The sequence below is a fragment of the Arvicanthis niloticus genome, chromosome 1 (assembly GCF_011762505.2).
Source record: "Arvicanthis niloticus isolate mArvNil1 chromosome 1, mArvNil1.pat.X, whole genome shotgun sequence".
Lineage (NCBI taxonomy): Eukaryota > Metazoa > Chordata > Mammalia > Rodentia > Muridae > Arvicanthis > Arvicanthis niloticus.
Genome location: NC_047658.1, coordinates 138,104,369 through 138,124,105, shown reverse-complemented (window position 1 = coordinate 138,124,105; position 19,737 = coordinate 138,104,369). Strand labels below are relative to the sequence as shown.

The 19,737-nt window shown below is 37.2% G+C and overlaps 1 protein-coding gene across 2 annotated transcripts in view; it reads left to right on the top strand.

Moving 5' to 3' along the window:
- The window catches only part of Prkg1 (protein kinase cGMP-dependent 1), a 1,132,342-nt gene that overhangs the window by 975,766 nt on the left and 136,839 nt on the right, over nucleotides 1-19,737 (top strand). The gene's annotated exons all lie outside the window — the stretch shown is intronic.

Sequence of the window (19,737 nt, the reverse complement as noted above, 5' to 3'; positions counted from 1 at the left end):
TTGAGTCATGGAAGATGTAGTGAGTTTGCAACAGCTATTGTTGACGCACTAAGCAATTAGAGGCAGGGTAGATTTTGTTTTTTGTTACTGCTGAGAAAACATTAATTAAGCATTTGGGCTCGAATAAAAGAATGGAAGTTGTAGCTGAGCAGCATTTTTGTTGTACAACTTTGGACTTACAATTAGGCAAATGTGAGTTTGCATTTATGTTGCTACAGTGGAGGTGCTCAAGCTAGATAGAGCCTGTAGAATAATGAGCTTGGGTCACTTTCTCGGGTAGAAAGAGTCACACATAATTGGGGATGTAGTACACTCAGTGTAAGGTACATGAACACTGGATAGAGATAAATTTCGATTAAAATCAATATATACTGCTTTCTAGCAACATGACTTCAGATAAAGCCATGAAACTCTTGGAGCTCCACTTTTATCGTCTGCCTAGGGACAGGCTCTGCAAAGAGTCAAGTGACAAGTGGACTGGATTGGACATTTCAGATATAGGAAATATCTTATTTATATTTTGCTTATTTTTTATTCTCTGAATACATTTTTAAAATATAAAAGCTCATTACTTGAACATTTTTACAAAAACAGACTGCTCACTGGCTGTGGTCCAGAAATATAATTTATTGACCCCCCCAAAGCTCCAAGCATAGTATTAAACTAATTCAGTTAATTTTTATTCAATGCCATTTTAATTAATTTATTTGCTTTATGAGACAGTGTTTTGTTATAGAGCCTTGACTTATCTGACAACTGCTGTGTATTTCAGGCTAGCCTTGAACCCATGGCAATACAGTTTTCATTTTTAGATAGCAAATACCTGGCACAGAGATGTGCCCCATAATTGCTACCTCTCCCAAGTATCAATAAAACTGAACTTTGGCTTCAATTGTCTCACAGCTGGTTCTGGTACCATGTGTACTTCATGATGATCAGTAAGAGTAGCAGCTCTGAATTGAAGACCACAATGTTCATGGTTTGTCCCAGTTGTCATGATGTGCAGGCATTCAATAGTTATATAGTGAGAGAAGTACTTAGTGTACTGGTGCCTTAGCATTCTTAGAACAGTAGCTGTGAATGGAACAGAGTAAGTGAAATATGCAGTAGATGGACATATATCCGTTCTATAGAATATGTAGTAGGTGCACATCTATTCTACAGGACCCAGCACAGAAATCCATTGACTCATATATGTCCAGTCTGCCACACAAACTGGAATACAAAGTAAATGCATAATAAGAACAATTGGGCTATAGATGGGAGGATTGCTTAGTGTTCCTAATGCCACCATTAGGTCCTATAATCATCTTACTGTCACCTATGGAGGGTTTGATGGTTTTTCCTGGTAGTTTACTTTAGGGCCAAGCAATAGAAAGCCAAACAGGGAATGAATTGATCACACCATGTCCCCTGCTAGTCCTGTACTTTCATTTATTTTTCTTCCAGAGATTTGAAGTAAGCAATTTGGCTAAAGTTTTCAACATTTATATAGTCAGTCTACAGCCATGTATGCTTTGTGCTGTCCCAGCCCTGCAGGCCTCATTGTTGAGCTTCTCTACTTCTTCTTTAGGTCGCGCTCTTAGGAATCACTTGGTAGATTCACCATGCATAGTATTTTCTCATGACTTCTCACAGGCTTTTTGTGTTGACATGACCACCCAACTATTTCTGTGGAGTAAGTTTTAAACACACAGAGGAGTCCATATTCCACTTCAGCACTGTTTTATTCCCCTGGGTCCCTTCCATTGTTGACTGATGCCATCCTTCATGCCAGCATCCAGTCAGAGTTAGGACGTTGTATGTCAGTTTGTTCCTCTGTTCATTCCTGTGACATATGGGTCACACTGCAATACAACTGTAGATAATACCTCTTAGCTACAGGACTGGACCTCTTTGAAAGCAGTTTATTTTGTGCCTTGCCTCTATCTACCCAAAAACCAGGACTGCTTTCTCAGTCTATTTATTCAGAAACTTTCTTTAGGGTAGCCAGGTAAAATAGATTATGCCCAGTGAATTCAGATAAATAATGATTTATTTTTTACTATATGTACATAATTATTTATGACATGCTAAAAAATACTCATTTGTATAAAATTTAAATTAAATTGAGTGTTATTTTTGTTCATTAAATCTGAGAACCTTATTACAGGAATGGGTGAAATGTCAAGGAATTTTTCTGTATTAATTTTTGTTAATTTCTATAGGTTTTTGAATTTCATGCTAAGTCATAATGAAAAATTCCTACAATGTAATTTCAAATTCTTTCTTGTTCTTTGAAAGCATATTTTTGTATTAAGAAAACAGGACCTGATTCAATATTTAAAAATGAGTGTTGATCCTTGAGAACTTTCCAGCTTAAAGAAAGAGACATGGTAATCATGATCTGTAACAAAAGAAGACTGAATGGGATCTATTATGTTTAGACATGCTATGGTAATAATGGAATAATAATATGTCTAGTGTTTATTGAGTACTCCATTATGCCAGACAAAAATCTAGCTTCTTTTTATGTACTTATTCAATTGTTCTTCATATAATTGCCCTACTAAAGACTATTGTCTTCCCATTTTATAAACAAAAATATCAACAATTAAAAACTTAAATATCTGACTTCAGATCATATTACTAATCAGTGGTATTTCTTCATTTGAACCCAGAAGAGTAATTCTTGAATCTGTTCTTCTAACTACACTTTTCTAAGCTCATATCTTAGTGAAAAGCATGGGGTTGCTTTCTTTGGTCAATGCATCATATGTGACTAAATGAATAATATAACCTCACTATCATATTAAATAAATAATAGTTGTTAATAAAAAGTATATTCCTCAACTTCTAGTGGAAATATTAACAATAATACTTAAAAGCCAGTACTAAATCTAACTTAATTATTATATACATGTATGTGTATCTTTTGAATGTCTGCCTATATCTGTGTATAATTGTGATCTAACCCCTTAAAAGATTTGAAATGTCACTGTCACAGTTCCTTCGGGTGTTAAGAAGAAGATGCCCTTGTTGAAAAATGCCTTCCTTAGTGTGTCATCTAGTTCCTATGATTGCTGCCAATGAGAAGAGGGAACAGGGTAATCCTGTAAGTGAGACTGCAGGATACTATATCAAGGCTTAGACTGACTCTAGCTGCCAGTCTGGCATCTCTTTGCGATCAGGCTACAGGGGCATAAATAAGTGCTGTCCCTATCAGGTGGGAGTGAGTTGGATATGAAGGTTGAAGGGAATAGCCGTGTGATGGATGGATACATGCTAGTAACTACAGTCATAACACTAAACGTTTAGCAGCTAGGAAAGGTCTCTGCTGCTTTTCCACTCAGAAGTTACTTCTACGCTCACAACCACAGTTGTTGAGAGTGCATACTGCTCTTGTAGGGGACCAGCTCCCAGCACCCACATCAGTTGGCTCACAACTGCTCATAACTCCAGCTCTAAAGGATCCAACACTCTCTCCTGGACTCCACAGAAAATTCAAGTTCATATCTTTTCCTAAATTTTTTTAAGTGACTGATCCTCATTATATATTTTTTATCAATTTGTAAACATTCTTGAGATATTGAACAAATTATTTGTAAGATAGATAATTAAGCTGCAAATACTTTTGTTGAGGCCCGAGCTGCCCCACTTTGGGTGGCCAAAAATGTTGGGAACCACACTAGTCCCTGTTCAGACGCCAGAGATGTTGTGGCCCTCTCCACTCCAGTGGGTAAGGCCTGAGGTCCCATTTCTGAGGTTAATACTGTGTGGGTGGCAGAACTGAGGTCCAATCCTGTGCTTTCTGGTGTTGCTCAACTAAGTTCAGAAAGGGATTGGTGTTTGCTGGTAGGACACTGACTACTCCACAAACCTGTTTTGGCTTGCGTCGGTTCGGGGCCTGGAGCTGGCCCCTGTTCCCATTTCCCTGATTATGGGAAAGGGTGTTACCTTGTGCGTCTTGTTTAGACCTACAATCACTAGCCCAATGCCTTTCACGTTTGCAACGTGGGCAAAGCTGTTTTCTGGGCTGTCTCTGGCTTAACTCATTTTCTACCTTGCAATCTCTTGCAAAGTGTCCAGGCTTGCCACATTTAAAACATGCCTTTCTGTCTCTATTTACCAAAAAGTCTCTTACTGATTGTTCTTGCATGGCAGCCACCATAGCTAAGCCCTGTTGGTAAGAGAGACCTATGTCAGAACAAAGTCTGATATACCCCGTAAGGTCTGTCTTTTTCCTATAAGGTCTAATGGCCGCTTGGCAGGCAGGATTAGCATTTTCATATGCAAGTTGTTTCACATAATCTACACCTGCCTCTGCATTACAAAAAATCCTCCCTGCTGTTGTCATTAATCGATGAACAAAGTCAGAAAATCATTCATCAGGCCCTTGCCTGACTGCTGTTAAAGATGCACCAGGGTCTCCCTTTACTGGAAGTTTATGCCAAGCCTTCATGGCTGCATTTTGAATTTGAGCATATAAACCTGGGTCATATTGCATCTGGTTATCACTAGAAGCAAATTGCCCTTCTCCTACTAAGGCTTCAAAGGACCAACCATTGCCTGCCTGAATGTTTCTCCTAGCTGTTTCTTTACAATTCTCATCATACTCTGATTTCCAAATAAGATAGTCTCCACCACTAAGAACTGCTCTTACTAACATATTCCAATCACTAGGAGTCAGCCACTCCTCTGCCACAAACTCTAAAATTGCAAGAGTAAAGGGAGCAGTGGCACCGTATTGAGATACTACATTTTTTAATTCTTTAATAATTTGAAATTAAACCCTGTGTGATGTCTCCAAGCAACCCCTTGAGCGTCTCTGGTCTCTGATACTGGAAAAGCCTCAGCATTTCCCTCCTCTGGCTGATCTGTAGCTGAACTAAGTCTAGAGGATAGGGACTGCCTTTGGACACCGGGTTGAGGAACATGAAAATCCCAGGGATTTTTGCAGTTGGCCTCCCGAGACCTCTTCCCTGTCCTTAATTTCTGTAACTGGTTACTTAAGTCCTGATACTCTTTTTCTAACTCTATCAGTTGTTTAAGGGTAGAAATTTTGTCCTGTAACTCCTTTTTGGAATCTACAACCATTGTCTCCATTGGGGGAGCACTTGGAGGTGGAGACACATAGGGCATTTCAGCTTTATAAAATTTGACTTCCTCTTCCTCTTGGTCAGCACAATCTGGCTCTGACAAATTGTCATCAACCTTTGGTTGTATTTTGAATTCTAACTTAGGCTTCTTTTTATTTTGAACAAAAAGGACAGAATTCAAGAACAAAAGCAGAAAATTATCACATGTGAGCAGCAAACAACAAAACCAAAACAGAGAGTTGAATTCAGGCTGACTAATTTCTTGTCCCATTTTCATTACCTTTCTCGAAGCAAACCAAAACAGAGAGTTGGATTCAGGTTGACTAATTTCTTGTCCCATTTTCCTTACCTTTCTCGACGCAGCAGATTCCTGCGACAATCAACAGATCCTTCTTCCGGTAATGTCCCTCATTGGATCTCTCGTTCTCGCTGCCACTCGTTGAGCGCCAAAAAATGTTGAGGCCTAGGCTGCCCCACTTTGGGCAGCCTAAAATGTTGGGAACCACACTAGCCCACGTTTGGGCACCAAAAAATGTTGTGGCCCTCTCCACTCCATGCTTGGCGGCCACTGTTTCCCGGCCCAAGCTGCCACTCCGGTCCTCGGGTCAGGGTTCATCAAGAGACAGTGAGGACGGACTTGAAGAATGGAGACCAGACAAAGTGTGTTTCAATCCCATTTATTCTTCAGTCTCTCTTCCTAGTCCAAGTTCCAAGTCTTGAGTTCCTAGTTCCTAGTTGTACTCAATGTTGTACTCTTCCAAGTGTCTAATGTCTACTCCTACTCCTAGTGTCTGAATCTCTGTTACTCCAAATTGTTCTCTCTAGAGCCAAGTGTCTTCTACCTAATGTCAAGTAATCTGTTGCTTTCTCTGTCTGCATCTAGCCTTTTATATGTCTCACTTCTAAGCCATGCCTCTAAGTCACACCTTTAATCATGCCCTTAGGTCTTGTCTCTAAATCTGATCTCTAAGTCACACTCTTAAGTACCTTTAATCTCACACACCCAAGGAAAGTATCTAAAGCAAGATGTCATCAGAGTGTGCTCAGCTGTTGTAGGCTATTGTAATCCAAATCTCATGTCAGGGTATATGGCTCCAGATGGCTGCAAAGCTGATAGCCGCTTTCTGCTAAAAGTCAGCTCCCAACATACTTTAGGACCCATTTCAGTGCATGCATATCTATTTGGATAGCATTTAATATTTTAAAATCATCCATATCTTGTTCCTAATTAACAAGTGCTAGACAGGTGTAGCAAGTCTGATATATCACAATTCTTGGTGGATGTTGATTGCTGTGTTAAGTCAATTGTCTTTTGGAGTTTGACTTTATGTAATGATTTGGCACAAGTAACTTTATTTAAATTGGATATCCCTTCCAATTGTTAATTCACTAGCTTCTGTTTGTCACTGATTCAAAGTTAATTTCTGGTTTAGCTGAAGTTATTCTATATTGAATTAACTGTAAAATCACTTATAATTTTTGTTTAGAGAGTTAGTGTTTTACCCAAATAAATCATAATGGGAAATATTTGAGGAACATTTATTTTAAAAGACTGCTTTCACTTTAACATGTTTAACTGTTCAGTACCTCTCTCCCCTGAAAGAGGCCTATTTAATCCCCAATTTGGGCTTTTAATTTTCCAAGTATGCTTTTATAAGCATTTTCCACATTGTTCATGCCATCTGACAATGAGAGTCTGTCATTTGTAGTCTGTATATTTAGATTGTTTACAAGGAATATTTAGTCACTATTATAACATTAGTATGTAAATTTATATAGTATATAGAACTCATACTACACAACTAAATATTCGGAAGATAGGTCATAATTATATAGTATATAGAACTCATACTACACAACTAAATATTCGGAAGATAGGTCATAATTATAAGCTTTTAATCTTTTTTCTAGTGAAAGATATCCTTGGATTTAGGATGACTTCCCCGAGGAGCATTGAAGATATGATCTGTAGAACTTAGGAAGATTTCCTATCAAACACTAATTAGCCAAAAAGGAGTGCAGTGATCCACACTACACATGTACAAATTGAAATGAAAACTGAAGCATCCATGTTGGCGATGGAACACGACATAGAAGGCCTCCCTTTGTACTTATCTACAAGAAAGCATGATTCCTACCGTGAATATGTTTTATTTAGATTATACTGTCTTAATATGTGACTTGCTATTTAGCACTTACCTCAGATGTGCTGTTACTTAAGATTCTGTCTCTCTATCTATGATTCCAGTATGCTTCATTTCCCTTAGCTTTCAAAATACAAAAAATAAAATAAAAGTACTTTACAAATCTGTGAGTGAAGGGAAACAAAAATCCCTGAGTTACCTACCATGCACTGCAAAGAGACAATTATTTAATCAACTCTGAGGACAATGGTGATCTACAGATATAAACATAAATATCTAAGAAACAATTTGATAACATGTTTGCTTAGCAAAACAGCTGCAGAAAATTCATCTACGTCCCCAAGACCACTCTATAACCAGATACACATTACCAGCATTAACCACCTCCTATGTAGCTGGTCTCAGATCCAATCTGAAATCAGTTATTAAAAATGGAAAGGAGAAATCCCACAGAGCCCCAGCCCTAGACAAAAAACTAAAAGCAACTCTGGAATACTGAGAGGAGAAAAGTCTCCAGGAAAGAGCTCTTTAGTTTTGTTTTCTATCCAATACTAAATGGTCACCCTGAAACCAAATATATACGAGTAACATCATGTAGACTGAGTTGTATTTATGTATTTTGGGAAAATATATATATATATATATATATATATATAAATTATATATATATATATATATATATATATATAAAAAATATATATATATATATTTTTTTTTAATGGAGCCATGAATTTGAGAAAGAACAAGGGGGTAACATGGAAGAGGTGAGATGGAGGAAAGTGGGAGAGGTAAATGATGCTATATTGTAGTTTCAAAAATAAAAACAAAAACATAATGATATGCTTATTGTCATAGCAGTTATACCACTGTCTCATCAGTAGCCTCCCGCCTAGCTAGTTAGTATTATAGAGTCTAAAGTTGTAGCGTATTGTTGCTGACACTTATGTTTTAGTTGCCTGGATAACAGTGTCTGACATCTTGAAAGTTAGCAAGCTTTCCACATGTCCTTTTCTATATTCAGCAACCTAGGTATGTGGTGTCTTTAATAATAGGGTCTTACCATTCTGTTGGTCTTAACAACAGCAATGTCAATAATGTGAATAGTTTTAGAGGGATTTCTGGAGACTTTCTGGACATAATAGCTCCTAGAAAGTTGTCCTATACGTGTGAGTTTTATTTAATAATAGCTCATGTCTTCTGGGATCAGATTATCTGCCCATGCATAGTATTTCATGATAATTCTAACACCAGTCATAATGAAATATGGAAAGAAGCCTCTGAAATGACTATAGCGAAGGAAGAAAAGCCATAAATCAATTCTGAACATTCAGGAGAATGAAATCATTCAGCTATAGATATGAAAGAATTATGGGCTAGGGTTGAATCTTAGCCCAGCTGAGATTACATCAGGAGCACAAAAGAAATAGCAACAAGTATCTATTCACTGCTTCGCTTTCACTAGCTTCATGTATTAAGTTGAACCACATGAACTTACTGATATTCAGCCATTTTAACAGCTAAAGTAATTTCATGTAGTTCAATTCAGTAAATATATGTGTTCATTGTCATTGAAATAAACTATACAATGCAAAGTTTCTATGAAAAAATGCATTATGTTGTCAACTTAGCAAAAGTAATATGGAAAGGAATGTGAAACTTGAATTCTTCAAATGTCATGGCTCTCTTGTAGTCACTGTACCATTCCATGGACATCATCCCAAATGAGTGTGCATTGCTTCAGGAAGCGAGCTAACATAATAATGGATATATCTACCCATGTATCCTGGGAGAAAAAACTTCAGAGTTAACTTATAAGAACACATTTTTCCTGTCTGTATAAATTTTTCATATTTAATAATAGTTAATATTTAATAAAATATTTTATAATAACTTTCTTCATTGATACAGTAATTTCTGATATTTATGGGGTATAATAAATAATATATGTTATGTAAAAAACAATATAATTAACATTTCTATCTTCTTAAACAGTTATTATGTGTTTGTTGTGAAAATTATCCAAATCTCTTCAGTTTTTTGAAATATATCTTATTAGCTACAGACACCCTGATGTGTGAAGAAGCACCAGAATTTATTCTTTCTGTTTAATGGGACTTTTTTTTTTCAGATGATAAAGCTTTCCCCTATCACTGTCTATCATTCTCCTGTTGTCTTGGTTACTGTCCTATTGCTGTGAAGAGACCAAGGCAACTCTTATTAAAAGAAGCATTTAAGTCTAGCTTTCAGTTTTAGAGAATTAGTCCACAGCTACATGGCTGGGAGTATGGTAGCAGGCGGACATGGGGCTGAGAGCTTACATCCTGATCCACAGGCAGGCAGAGAGACTTTGTGTTGAAACCTTAACCTCCCTCAGCCATTAGCACACATCCTGCAACATGGCCACAACTCCTAATCCTTTCCAAACAGTTTCACTAACTGAGGACAAAACATTCAAACATATAAGCCTAGGAGGGCCATTTTAATTAAAATTATCAGACACAGTCTCTGGTAATTACGATTCCACTCTTAAATGTTATGAAATTAACTTCCTTACATTCTATGCATGAGAGTTATCAGAAGATATTTGTCCTTTCATGTCCGGCTTATTTATACCTACACAGTATATTTTAAATTTGTCTCTGTTGTGTCAAATACTGTAATTTTTATGGTTCAATAATATTCCGTTGTGCAAAGATGTGCCACATCTGTTCTTAATCTATTCATCAATCAATGATCTTGTTGGTTGATTCGATACTTCAACTACTGTAGAGAACAGATTCACAGAAGTAAAACACTACAGAGACAAAGATAAACAACTGCATACAATACAGCATCTCACATCTCAAGTAGTGTTTTCTCTTCTACACAAAATCTGTTTCTAAAAGAATCCTAGGAAAAGTCTCTGCAGTCACAGTCTATTATATTTTAACAGCTAAAACCAAGCCAACTCTCCTCCAAGTCCACATTCTAAGAAGGGGTAGACTTCAGAGACAGCTCTCCTTCTGTTCTAGGTCTTTCAGTTCTGTCTGGGGCAAGGAGGAAGGTTAGCATGCCAACCAAATGTCTTAGAGTCAGAAAGGGAATTTCTGACTTTGGAAACCAAGCCATTGCTGCATTGCTCAACTTTTAGAGTCACTGCTTGTAAATTGCTGCTGCTGCTGTTTGAGATCAGGATCATACTACATAATCCTGGCTGGCTTGGAACTTGCTATGTAGACAAGGCTGGCCTTGAACTGACAGAGATTCACCTGCCTCTGTCTCTTAATTGTTGGGATTAAAGGTATATACCATTACACCTGGAATTCCTTTTGTAAAAAAATAAATGATGATGGGTACTCATTACAGGTACTACATACAAATTACCATACCCAAATAAAGAATGCAGGTTCTGCAGGCAACCTGCCAATATTCAAATACTGATCATAGGTCATAGTTACACAAACTTAGGCCAAATTAGTTTGTTAGCTCATTTGCCTTCCTTGAAATATTACATGTAAAACTCTTGGAACAGTACCAGAAACATGAAGGATCTAGGAAATATTATGCATATAAGCCCATGTAAATGATGTGAGAGAGAGAGAGAGAGAGAGAGAGAGTGTGTGTGTGTGTGTGTGTGTGTGTGTGTGTGTGTGTGTGTGATTAACCTAGGTTCTTAGCTTCAAACTCTTGATGCTCTTCTCTTGGCCTTGTGAGCGCTGAGATTTCAAGTCTGCACCACCATGTCTAACCTGATCTACATTTAGGATGTGTTACTGTCAGGTTAGCATGTTAGTTATTAGAGCAGATGGCTATTAGGGAATTTAGTCCTCCTTATAAATCAGATTTTTATTTCTTAAACTAAACTTATCTCTATTTTATGAATAGAGGAGAGTCCATTAAAGACTTAAACCATGACCTATGTGATACATATACTACACAGGTACATAACCAATCTGGAAAAAATTTTTTTTTACTAATTTTTAAGGTGTCATTTTTACTATAATGATTTCTTTTTCTTTGGAACCATTGTTTGGGTAGTAGGATCATGTTATACTTGTAAATTTTTTGAGTGTTCATGGCAATCTGCATAATGGCTTACTAATATACACTTCTGCCAATAATGCACAAAGTCCTCTCTATACCATCTTCAGTCACATGTATTTATTTTTCTTTCTGACAGTCGTATCACTGTGTGTGTGTGTGTGTGTGTGTGTGTGTGTGTGTGTGTGTGTGAGAGAGAGAGAGAGAGAGAGAGAGAGAGAGAGAGAGAGAGAGAGTTGCTAGATTATGATTTTACTTTTCCTGATAATTAGTAACAATTGAATGTTGTTTTGTTATAACTCTGCTGGTCATTTCTGCTTTTAAGGAAGTATTTATTTTGGTCTTTCCACTATTTTCAACTTAATTATTTGGAAATGTTGGTAATTGATTTGCTGGAGTTCCTTCCAGATTCCAGACATTATCCTCCATCAGATGTACAAGATGAAAACATTTTCTCCCACTGTTAGGTTACCTACATACTGTTGACTATTTCATGTTTGAGGCATTTGGGGGTTTGGTTTTGTTGTTTATTTCTGAGATCATATCCAAAAACTTCTTGCTCATATTAATATCAGATAGTACTAATGCTGTATTTTCATTTAGTTGTTTCAAAGATTAAGGTCATATATTCAATTCTTTATCAACTTGTAATTGACTTTTGTAGGTGGTGAGAGAAAGGAATCGGAATCACACATAGGTCTTATGCCTTGGGATATTAATTTTTCCTAGTATCATTTTTGGAAGCTACTATTCTTTCCCAACTGTTTGGTTTATGTCCAAACATTTGTCAAAATGTGTTGACAAAGGCTCATTGGTTATTCCATAACAAGCATGATTCAAAATGTATAAAAAAGTGTATAATTTCTCCACTTCACTGATCAATTCTGCCTATATTGTGTGAGTTTTATTAAAATTGAGGTATAAATCATGTTGGAAGAGTTTTTCTGATTGAATCAGAGGAGGAAACGAAAATGATCAGATTCAGAAAGCAATACAAAACAAAGCAAACACCTAACTGCTTAGGGATCCTGTTTTCAATCAGCAGCTGGCTTTGCCACAAATTCTACAACTGCCCACGATTAACTCACTGCTGCAGTACTGTAATTTCCTTTTATGTGTTTCTTTGAAACTTATGATATGCATACATTTTGATTGTCCTACTTGTTCTGCTAAGATTTCCTTTTGATTTTACTATAAAAATAGGATTTGCTTCATCTGGTATGAAAGTAATTTAACTGCGACATTAAACTGTTGCACGTGACAGAGTGAAGGGCTTAGCCACATGTATTGCTGTAAGCTCATAGGCAAATGGAGGAGTGTCAGTTTCCATGAAGGCTGGCACAAGGGGAGCACTAGAACTCTGCTAACAGTATTCACGCTGCCCCAGGGCTGCAAAGGGAGATTCCCCACTCTGCCAGCTGCCCAGCATGAACTCTGTACTGCCTTGGCTTCCTACCTCTGAGCTTGACACATCTATGCACCACTGAGTCCTCTTGTAGCTGTGAAACAGGGGAGAACTGCTTCCTAAGAGGAGGAGCCCACATAAAGCCTTCTTATGGATTATTCAGACACTGACAGTGACTCGACTTTGGGATACAGCGATGATGAAGACTCCAGTGATGAAGTTGAAAGAATATCAGAGTCAGTGCACATAAAACTGTATTTTCAGATATTTGGGGTCTTTTTTATGCTCTGTAATTTCACTGGAAGAGTTTCTAACTCCCCAAAATGGTTTTAAAAGTGACCACTACTAAACCATGAGGCTTCGCTTTAATTTTTTTTAATTGATAATGTGCTTGTGAAAATGCTTCATAGTTAGACAGGCAGTAGCTAGTTTTGCAATGGTCCATTTTTGTTACGATTGTGACTGCTAATGCTGTAATGTGCAGGCACAGAAATGTGTGAATGTGAGACTTTGTTTTTAAAGTATGAGCAAGCTTTGTCTGGATTGTTATGTGTACAACTATCTTTACTTAATCCAAAGTAGCAAGAGTCATGTACTGAGCACTCAGGGCACTCTATATTTAGTTTGGACATTGCCTTATAATTCCTGATGTATAATATTCTTATGTATAATCTCAAAAATCCCTTAGAAACTACTAAATACATACCAACAAGAAAGAATCAAAGAAATCAAAGTAATAAGAAAAAAAAATGTTGTTTCCTTACATGTTTTTTCCCTCTATGTCTAAGCCAGTAGTATTTGCAACCTTATTATCTAGGTCAATATTCTATATAAAACTATAACTATGGATGGCTAAAATGTTTAGTAACAACATAGAATCATTAGGGTCCTCTTTATTATATGTACATATAACATTAACACATAAATCCAGATTATATTTATTTTTATCATGATCCCTGGGCCCACAATAGAAACCAGTGTACTTAGTAATTACAATATTGTCAGCTTCTTCTGAAGTATGTTTGCCCAAGTGGAAGATGAACATACATCAAAGTCAAGTCAAGTAGCATTTTATCCCTCAAAGAAGCAGGGTCTCAGAGCCTTTCTGGACATCTGCATAGAAAGGCAATAAGCACCTGAACAGTGGAAACAAGGTTACTCTGATGTCTACATGACTTGACGTTAAAAGAACTTGACATTCAATAACTGGCAACATTACATGGTATTATTATAAAGCTGCATAGCTGGTTAGGACATACCTATGAATGTGAATTCCAGTAACTTGAGCATTAAAGACCTATGGCACTTTTTTTGTGGTTGGACACCAAGATATATTAATACTGACTTTATTAACAAATGCAACTTTATGATAAATATTATGACCATTGCCCAACAGTTATTCTGTACTTTTTCTTTCTGTTTTTTAATTTTGTGGGTTATAATATAATTATGACATTTCTCCCTTTCCTTTCCTCCCTCCAAACTCTTGCATATAACCACCCACCCCATTCCCTCTCCTCCTTGTCCCCTTTTACGTGATCCCTCACTCTACCACCTCTACTGTTCTCCGAGAGGGTAGAGGCCTCCTAACCTGGGTATCTCCCACCCTGGCACATCAAGCTTCTTCATGGCTAGGAGCATCCTCTGCCACTGAGGCCAGTCAAAGCAGCCAAGTTAGTGAATTATATTCCAGACAGGCAACAGCTTTAGGGATAGCCCCTGATGTAATTTTTGGGGAACCCAAATGAAGACTGAGCTAAACATCTGCTACTTATATGCAGGGAGGCTTAGGTCCAGCCTGTGTATGTTCTTTGGTTGGTTGTTCAGTCTCTAAGAGCCCCCAAGGATTCAGGTTAGTTGACCCTGATGGTCTTTCTGTGGAGTTTCTATCCCTTTTGTGGCCCTCAATCCTTCCCCCAACTCTTCCATAAGAATCCCTGACTTCCAACCAATGCTTGGCAGTGGGTTTCTGCATCTGTTTCAGGCAGCTGCTAGGACAGTTAAGCTAGGCTCCTGTCTGCAAGCATAACAGAATATCATTAATAGTGTCAGGGATTGGTTCTTACTCATGTGATGGGTCTTAAGTTGGGCTGCTTATTGGTTGGCCATTCCCTCAGTTTCTGCTCCATCCCCATCTTTGAATATTTTTTGGACATGATAAATTTTGGCTCAAAAGTTTTGTGGGTGAATTGGTGTCCCTATCACTCCACTGGGGTACCTGCTTGAGTACAGGATGTAGCCTATTCATGTTCCATATCCCCACTGCTATGAGTCTCAGCTAAGGTCACCTTCATTGATTCCTGGGAGCCTCATTAATCCCAGGTCCCTGACACATTCTATAGATGGACCCCATGCCCCCAACTCTACCAGCTGCAGATTTCCATTCATTCTTCTGGTTCTCTGGCCCTCTCTCTGTCCCTTCTCACACCTGATCCTAAACTCCCCTATTAGCTCTCCCTAGTTCCCTCCTTCCATCTCCCTTCTAAATGAGATTCAAGCATTCTCATTTAAGCCTTTCTTCTTGTTTATCTTCTTTGGGTCTTTGTAGTATAGCATAGATATCCTGTACTTTATGGCTAATATCCACTTATTTATTTCCTTGATTGATATTTTATATTGGATATTTTATTTATTTACATTTCAGATAACATCCCCTTTCCCTACCCACCCGGCATCAACCCCCTATTCCATCCCCCCACCTCCTTTTTGCTTTTACTCTATTTTAATTACATGCAAGTATTAAGGTCAGTTCTAGGTTGAAGAACTAGCAATACAATAGATTTCAATAGTTAAGGAATAAATAAGACAATAAACACAAATAACACAAATAGTCAAAGAACAAGCAAGGCAATATTCAAAGTCCTGTGACCACTGTTTTTAAGGGCTTATCAGGATGATCAAAATATCTGAGCCTACTTCTGTGTCCTAGCCCAAAGTCATTTTCATGCCTGAAGCCTAATTCTTTGTTCTAGCTTAAGATTTAGATTTCTGCCTATAATTACTTCTGTGCTCTAGCCTAAGATTTAGATTCCTGTCTGGAATTACTTCTTTGTCTAGCCTAAGATTTAGATTCCTGCCTGAAATTACTTCTTTGTTCTAGCTTAATGTCAGATTCCTGCCTGAAGCCCATTTCCTTGTCCTTGGCCAATGTCATATTCCTGCCAAGCATCCCATTTCCTTGCCCTTAGCCCATGTCAGAGTCTTGCCAAGCAGCCCCAAAAGCTCTTCACATTTCTCTCTTTTTTATTTTATAAGCAAGACTGAACCTGTCTTAGGTCATTCTGAAAAGAATGCCTTCCTTACCCATTGTGGAATATGCATTGTCAAAAGCAATGCATTTCTGTCTTAGGTTGGTAAGGCTCTGTGCAGAATCTTACCCATCCTTGTCTTGCCAGCCTGTTAATTTAATAACTCTATCTGCAGGTCCATTTTCAGGTTCAAGCCATGTACTTTGGCTGCCAACATGTTGATGCTGTTAAAGACAAGCTTTAACACGATGGGCAGGAATAATATTATTCCCAGGACACAAAGGGCTAGTGAGTACAACATACCATGCATGTCCTTTTTGGTCTGGGTTACCTCACTCAGGATGATAAGTTTCTTCTATTTGCCTGCAAAATTCTAGATGTCTTTGTTTTTAATAGCTGGATAGTATTCCATTGTATATATGTACCACATTTTCTTTATCCATTCTTTAGTTGAGGGACATCTAGGTTGTTTCCAGTTTCTAGCTATGACAAATAGAGCTGTTACAAACATAGATGAGCAAGTGTCCCTGTGGTATAGTGGGGCACCTTGTATAATTATTATCAGATTTAACTGTGACAAAGTATATGAATGATATAGTTTTGCAGAAAGAATTTAATTTAGAGAACAGGTAATCTGTGTTCAAACACCAGGATTGTCATTCAAGAGCTGGATCTGGTACATTATGTAGCTTGTGTTCTCATGTAAATGATATTAGTATGAACTTTTTTTATATATTCTTAAGTTTAATAAATTAAAACATAAAATATTTTATTAAATTTCTTAATAGCTTTGATATTTTCCCATCTACATAAAATATTTAATGCTTCTGCTACAATAAAAGATTATATTTCTTTTTAAAAATCTGTCTAATTTAAATCAAATAATATAATAAAATCTTAAAATATTGGCTATTTGTGATTACTCCATTAAAATTTATATCCACAAAATATATTCACAGTTAAATACTGTTGTATATATTATTTTTAGGTTTATTAGTAGTTAAGATGGAAATATTTTTAAATGGGTAATTTCCATTTTTTTTACATTTTTTTCTCTATTTGGTGGCAGGTAGCAGAGAAAACAGGATCTTACTGTGTAGGGTAGCCCAGGATCACCTTGATCTCATGGTCTTCCTCCAAGTGCTTGGATACTGTGGTTGCAGATGTGCACCAGTACAGACAGTCTGAATAGGAAACATTACAAAGAGTAAAGATGATGATAGATATGGAAGAGTAGATTTTAAATGATGTTTTCATAAAACCACATAGTATTACTGTTGTTTTAACCATAGAAACTATTTGTAGTGCCTTATGATGCCCTAAACACATGGCAAGAAAGAAGTTATTCACAACTTATGAAGGCCCTGTGGGGATGAAGTGTTTCTGCCTGCTGTGTGTCACTTCACAAACAAAAATCAACATTCTATAAAAAATGGTAATAGAGCTAATAATACAACATCTGTAGTTTTCACTGTGCTTCTGGGTAAAAGTAACACTGAATTGCTTCTCTTCATTCTCATCCTCACGTAAGAGAGGTTTGCATTGTTTGTGATTAGTTGATCTTAGTTTCTAACAGCAAGTTCCAGTGACTCTGAAGTCTGAACTTGGGGCTAGATAAATGGATCAGCAATCAAGTCCATGTACAGTTCTTGCAAAAGAACCCAGGCCCATTTCTAACACCTGCTGGTGACTCAAACTGCCTGGACTTTCAGTTCCAGAAGGATCCAATGCCTCTGACCTCTGAGGACACTGCATTAATGTGCATAGACAACAATAATGATGATAATGATGACATCTGATCCCTACCACCCCAGACCCAGGAATGTAATATCTGTGACCTTCTTGTAGCATATACACACTAAGTACCTTCTATATATTAGGCATTAAAAATCAAATAGGGAGCAAATCTAGTCATGAGCCCTGCCTTTATATGACATAGCAGAAGAGAAATTGAGTCTCTAACTGGATAGCCACATAAATAAATATATGAGTTTTAAATAGTGATAACCATTTCCATGTAGAGATATGTAAGATACTGAGAACAGATATACAAGGAAGCCTACTGGGTAATTCAGGAGAGCATACCTTAAGAAAGGGCACAGGGAATTGGGGACAGGATCCAGAGGACAAGCATGGGTAGAGAGAACCTGCTTAAGCCTGAGGACATCATGTTTTGAAGAAGCCTGGGTAGGAAAGAGAAGATAATGTTTGACAATTTTGAAAGGAGGCCAGCTTCTCTGGAAGGCAGAGAATGTGAAGCAGGCACGAGAAGCTCACACTGGCTGCTTCTGAGACTACCATAAAAGCTTAACAGTCAGAGGAAAACGTATTATTTGGAGTAGATTTAAATTGTTTTCTGAGGGAGATGGCAGTGGGGGCAGTGGGGGGTGGCAGAGGTAGAAGGAGGTTTGGGAGAGCCCCGAGAGGCATGGAGGGAGGGGAAGTTGTGGTCAGAATGTATTGTATGAGAGAAGAATAAATATAAATTAAAAAATAAATGAGAATAAGAATAAATAAATAAACGTCATAGCAAGGAAGAGTTTTCTTCTTTAAAGCACAACCAGTAACACATAAACAGAAAAGGCATGTAAGAAAAACCTAATCTGGAGCACTCAAGGATGCTCTTCATGAAGTGTCAGGCACTAGGCATTGAAACCTATAGAATCTCATTTAGAAACATAAAAGTAGATTCCTGTAATGCAAAGGTATGTCATGGTCTTATATGAAAAATTAACATCAGAAGCTGTTCTTCTGAGATCAGTGTATTAATGTGATACATCCGTATAGGAATCCCAATGCAGTGTTCTTCAAAAGAAGAAAAATGTTTTGTAAAAATCGGTATCAAATAATGAATGCTAAAGACTGTCACAAGGGCATTTCTGGGAAAATGATATTAGTGAATGACTATATGGTTCTGGTTTACCAAATACCAAATACTGTTTTTGTTAAGCAACACTAACCCAAGCAAGAGGGAATAACAACAATGAAAGACTTAATGAAAGACAGGCCAGCGGAAAAATGACAGAATTTAGAGTGAGTTGGAACTGCATGCGTCTTCAATAGCAAAAGATGAACTGGGGAGAACACCTTTAGTTTTCAGTACTTCACATGCCTGGTTTGGGTGGAACATTGTGTTTTGTGTTTTGAAAACTTGCCAACACAACATTTTTCTACGCAGTTACCTCTGTGATCTATTTCAAGCACATTTGTCATTAATTATATAGAAATATTATCATAAGAAAAGAGGGTACACTGTCAAGTGTCATTTAATTTTAGGACAATGGTAACATTTAGTTTATGGTAACTGAGAATGGCTTGTGAAGTTAATTTACCAAATCTAACTTTCACTACTGGAGATGCACCAGGAAAGATTTTCAGAGGTCTCAGAGACTGACACTGCCTGCTACAGTTACAAATTATTTGTTTTTCAGGAGATGCTCTTTATGTATTTAAGTTGCTGCGAGTAATATTCATCAAATACTTGAAGCACCATAAGCTCTGGGACAGAGGAATAACAATGTACCATAAAGTTTCCAAACCTTAGCTGCGTAAAAGTAGGGTTACTATATTAGGAAAATATTTAAAACTAGTCCTTTGATCGCAAAGATACAGTGTCAAGTTCATAATGGATGAATTAGATACTCTATTTCCAGCGGTATGTCTCCAGACTCTTTAAAACCTTTAACCTATTCATTACCAACTTTATCATCATGTAATTAATTCAGACATTCCCCCAAAGAGCAAAGGAAATGATCTTGTAAAATTTTCTTCCACTTGTGTAAGTGAAACGTTAAATTTGATAATTGTAACAACTGAGTTTTAACTGCAGGAAATGTGTGATT